Source organism: Leguminivora glycinivorella, chromosome 21 (genome assembly GCF_023078275.1).
Source record: "Leguminivora glycinivorella isolate SPB_JAAS2020 chromosome 21, LegGlyc_1.1, whole genome shotgun sequence".
Classification (NCBI taxonomy): Eukaryota; Metazoa; Arthropoda; class Insecta; order Lepidoptera; family Tortricidae; genus Leguminivora; species Leguminivora glycinivorella.
The window spans coordinates 4,340,255-4,345,612 of record NC_062991.1 but is presented as its reverse complement, the minus strand read 5'-3'; the positions used below and the strand labels follow the sequence as shown (position 1 = coordinate 4,345,612).

Genomic DNA, 5,358 nt, shown 5'->3' with positions numbered 1-5,358 from the left:
TATCTGAGAATTTCTGTCATTCGGAATTATCCTAATCCACTTTACAGGTAATGTACCAAATGCATTTTTATCCATTATTACACTATTAAGTTCCACATGTACCATGTGGAACTATCCATTCAACACGCGTGCCGTATATAACCAGTGGACACTCTAATTAATAATTAAAACTTTGTAAAATATGGAAAGAAACAGATCAGTTGCATTTGCCCCCAGCTTTAATTGCCCCACTGTACCTTAGCCTCTTTTAGAAAGAAAGAAGAAAGAAATCGTTAATTTCGTGTTTAAAAGTTAACCTATTACATCTCAGTGTCCCACTGCTGGGCAAAGGTCTCCCCTCATTTTTTCCACTCGACCCTGTCGTCAGCGTTTTCCCACCAGTTTTTTTTTATGAAATAGGCAGCAAACGAGCAGACGAGCCGCCCGATGGCAAGCGCCAGATGGACATAAGCAACATCAGGGGAGCCACTTATGCATTGCTGACCTTTGAGAACCCTAAATACCTGCTTCTTGAAGAACCCCATGTCATAGCGCATAGAATTTGGATTTGGGTAGAATGCGTCCAGGTCGTCCCGCCATCTCCTTTTTGTATTGTATTATTTACTAATATAATTTCGTATAACTGTAATATAATTATTATTGTAATACTTATCTGTAATTGTTAATATTTTGTATGACATGTCAAAATTGAATTGAAAATTGGTCTAATCGTGCCCCGGCCTGTATATGGGATTCCGCGGGTCCTAGTAATGACATTTAATACTCGTACTTTGATTCAACGATCATTGTCTCGATAATCGTTTCAGCGAAGAGACGACTAACATCTAGAGACTCCCGCTAGGAGGTTAGATCAAGGGTCACATGCAGAAGACGATGATATTGGGACACGGCGCGGATAGTCCGACCGTTCCTCTCTCTGCAGCCCTAACCATAACCACCGGCAGCTTGGGCCCTGCCCCGCTGCGGGTGGTATTCTAGTTTTTTTTATTATCCCAGATTAGAGTAATTTTGATCACAAAGAACCATTGACACAAGCCAAATTCACCCCTACTCATTATGATTTCGGCCGTAAATCACCCACTGCTGAGCACAGGCCTCCCTTCGTGTACGCATTGCACTTATCCAGGTCCAGTGCTACTCTCATCCAGCCGGCGTATTGCTTCCAATTTTATCACTTATCCACTGGATAAGACACCTGTCACTCTCACACTTTCGCCTCGTTAGATTTTAAAAACGTTGTATTTATCGTGATCAGCGACCCAATAAACCCTAAAAATGATACCCATATTAGTTTTTTGACTTTACCACCACCTTTTCACCCTTTTAGGGGTTAAATTTTCAAAAAACCTGAAACACGTCTTTAGTCATATGTTTTTAGGATCCCTCTTGTGAAGTTTCGAATAAACCAGTGAAACTAACATTGTTTCCCCATACAAACTTTGAACCCCCATTTAACCCCCTTAGGAGGCGAATTTTGAAAAATCCTTTCTTAGTGCTCCTCTACACTATATAAGGAACCTACGTGCCAAATTTGACATCTCTAGGACCAGCGGTTTCGGCTGTGCGTTGATATGTCAGTCAGTCAGTCAATATCTTCTTTTATATATTTTTTTGATATTTAAACCCCATTGCACCACAACAGGGGAGAAGGTATTTCACTTCCGCCTCGTTAGATTTTAAAAACGTTGTATTTATCGTGATCAGCGACCCGATAAACCATAAAAACGATACCCATATTGATTTTTTGACTTTATCACCCCCATTTTCACCCTTTTAGGGGTTAAATTTTCAAAAAACCTGAAACACGTATTCAGTCATATGTCTTAAGGAATCTTCCTGTGAAGTTTCGAATAAAATAGTCAAACTAATCTTGTTTCCCCATACAAACTTTGAACCCCCATTTGACCCCCTTAGGAGGTGAATTTTGGAAAATCCTTTCTTAGTGCTCCTCTACACTATATAAGGAACCTACGTGCCAAATTTGAGATCTCTAGGACCAGCGGTTTCGGCTGTGCGTTGATATGTCAGTCAGTCAGTCAGCTTCTTCTTTTATATATTTAGATTTCTTTAACGGAATAATTACTAATTTTCACATTATTTTGCCATTCCTTATTTCTTTAACGGAATAATTACTAATTTTCACATTATTTTGCCAAGATAAATTAATAAAATCACAATGCGTTTGGAACGCATCCGTCATTAATGTAAGTTTGGAACGCACCTGTCATTAACGTCACGTCATTGTCAGGTAGGAACAATTTGTATGGGAAAAAAGAATCACTGTTTTCTAATTATCATCACAATATTTACGTGTTTTTACACTGCCTAAACCTTCTGCGGTCTAATACAAACATTTCAATACCAAAATTACGTCAATTCATGCGGAAACCGGACTAATTCCAATAAGGCCTAGTTACCCTTCGGGCTGGAACGTCAGATGGCCATCGCTTTCGTAAAAACTGGTACCTACGCCAAATCTTGGGATTAGTTGTGAAAGCGGACCCCAGGCCGCGGCGGCGGATGTCGGGATAACGCAAGGAGGAGGTAGGGCATAGCGAATGATATTCCGCTTTGTGTGGTAGGGCACAGCACAGCGGATATCGTCTCGCTCGAATCTACAGCAGAGCCCAACTGGGGTAGTACCTCCGCCTTACAGAAGACCGCAGCCAAATAGCACTAGACCCTACTCATAGTGTTGTGTTCCTGCCGGTGAGTAAGGCTGCCAGAGCTCAACGAGGGTGCGGTGCTGATGACGGGAGGACTTACGGAACTAACTTGTTCCGTATATTGTCCTTTAGAGCCGTCGGCAACCCGAACCCTCCTTGGAACTTGTACACTCCTTTTTGCTGTGTACTTAACACAGCAAAAGGGAATGTACAAGTTTCTAATGGGGTGGCAACGCGCATGTGACACTATTTGCGTTGCATGCGTTCATAAGGTTACGGTGACCGCTTTCCATCAGGCGGACCGTATGCTTGTTTGCCACCGACGTAGTATTAAAAAAAAAAGGATGATGAAGCATTTTTATCTCAAAACAACCGAATCGTTAAGTTTTGTAACATTACGTCACATTAATAGATCCCGCTGCGCGTAGCATTAAAAATGCAGTTTATGTGACTTAGAAATTGTATGGAACAAACAATTTTATTAAGGTCGACAAAACTTGCGTCCGTATAGTGATGGGCTCGAGATCTCGAGTTCGATTATCGAGCTGGCCTAATTCGTGTTTTGGTGAACTTATAAAAAAACGTTTTGACTGCATTAAGTATACTTTATGATAAATCATTTGCACGAAATGTACAGGGAGGCAATCTTGACTGGCGGGTAATTTTAACTAATAAATGAAAATTTTCCATATTAAACTAGAGTGCCATATTTAATCTATATATAAATTAAAAATTGAAATAAGATGTCATATATTAAAGAAAAAATGACGAGCACCACCAGTGGTGAAGACCGGATTGGATTGGGTGGCGAGGTGGCCTAGGGGTTCATGGCGTTAGCCCGGTTTGCTAAAGACGCCGGTTCGAATCCGGCCTTCACCACTGGTGGTGCTCGTCATGTTTTCTTTAATATAATTATGACATCTTATTTCGATTTGTAAACTATAATTATCTTGTAATTTTTTTATCTGTCTACCCACTTGTCATAATCAAACTATCGAATTAAACTATACAATAATCCAAAATATAAAGCGTTATTTTGTAAAAAATCGAATTCTGTATGTCTGTGCCGACACCGACAACGGTATTTAAAGTCACATACAGGTCGAACGCGATTAATTAACATTATTTTACCTTTTTTCAGTTTTTTCCCAACGTTGTCTACCCCGAACATTTATATAAATTAATATCGGGTAGTTTTGTGGTGTTTACATCTCCGGTGACACTTTGCTGGGACGTCAGTCTTCCGCGACCACAGTCAGTGCAACCTGGCCGAAACGTTGGGAAAAAAGGTAAAATAATGTTAATTAATCGCGTTCGACCTGTATGTGACTTTAAATATGTGTACAAAGCGCGAGAACTTAAAGTGTTATACCGACAAAGGTATCACAAAACTAAAAATACCTCCTAACTACCCGAAATCACAAATGTTCCCCCAAAGGTGCAAAGAGTGAGAGTTATTTCCACCACATTTATTATGAACTATTTGGCATTTATCACTTATCATGTATTCACTAACTAGATGTATACCTTAATATAACGACTTAAGGTGTACTTCTGATCAAATCAATGAGTCGTGTGTGTGACAGCTGTTCCTTCAGCTGCGGATTTTGGTTCCTGTTTATATTACTGTTTGATTTTAAACCTTGTTATAGGGGTGGGGTTCGTTTTTGTACAGTTCGTTTTTGTAAGATAGGTATATTTAGTGTTCGATTTTTCCGCATTTTAATTGGAAAAAATGGAATGTAAGTACCTGTTTCAGGAGACATTGTGGTATTAGTAATGTTACAACAAATTTTAGTATTTTTAGAAATCTATTTGGTACATATTTTTGGAAATAATCGCTCCTTTTTTTTAACCCACAAAAGTAGACGACTTTCTAGGAAAAAACTTGATGGGGTGTTATAAGTTTGACGTGTCTGTCTGTCTGTCTGTCTGTTTGTCTGTCTGTCTGTGTGTGTGTCTGTCTGTGGCATCGTGGCTCCCGAACGGATGAACCGATTTAGATTTAGTTATATTTTGTCGGAAAGCTGAGTTAGTCGGGAGTGTTCTTAGCTATGTTTCATGAAAATCGGTCCAATATGTCACGGTCAGGGGTTTTCAAAATCTTAATTTTTTGGTTAGGTTATATTATCAATTAGAAACACTATAAACAGATATAATATTGATACCATTTTCTTTTACTTTTTTGACGATCACAATATAGATTCTTATAAATTGACATAAATGTAATTTGTACTGTAATCATGTTGTGAAATAAATATATCTAATTTAATCTAATCTAAATGTCTGACCAGGCACCTACCGCGATAGCTGTGGACGCTCCTTCGATTCCAGCCTTGGGCAACTGTGTGCCTTATCACTTTTTCTTGTACAATTTGGAATAATGATTAAAGTGTGTCTTTTATCCAAAGCATTGTGTTTCAGATTTCACACGGAGAAAAATTAAGTTTTTTAATGTGAGTTATAAGGCACATGTGTTTACCTTTGACGTTTATTTTTATTTAACTATACCAATTAACCCTAGTGGTGACAGGTTTTACCCGTGTGGTGTCTTGTTTATGAATTTCAGTCTTCGGTCTGTCTGTCATAAAAATCTGTTTTTCTTTATAAACTGCCAGTGATTGTCTTAGCTGCACCTGATGGAAAGTGACTGACAAGGTTTGTTGTCTAGCTCACTGTTTCAGTATTAGCT

The 5,358-nt window shown here is 38.9% G+C and overlaps 1 non-coding gene across 1 annotated transcript; it reads left to right on the top strand.

Moving 5' to 3' along the window:
- The first annotated feature begins 3,472 nt into the window (after positions 1–3,472).
- Trnat-ggu lies at positions 3,473–3,545 on the top strand. Its single transcript has one exon. It is a non-coding gene; the product is annotated as a tRNA-Thr (tRNA).
- The last annotated feature ends 1,813 nt before the right edge of the window (positions 3,546–5,358 follow it).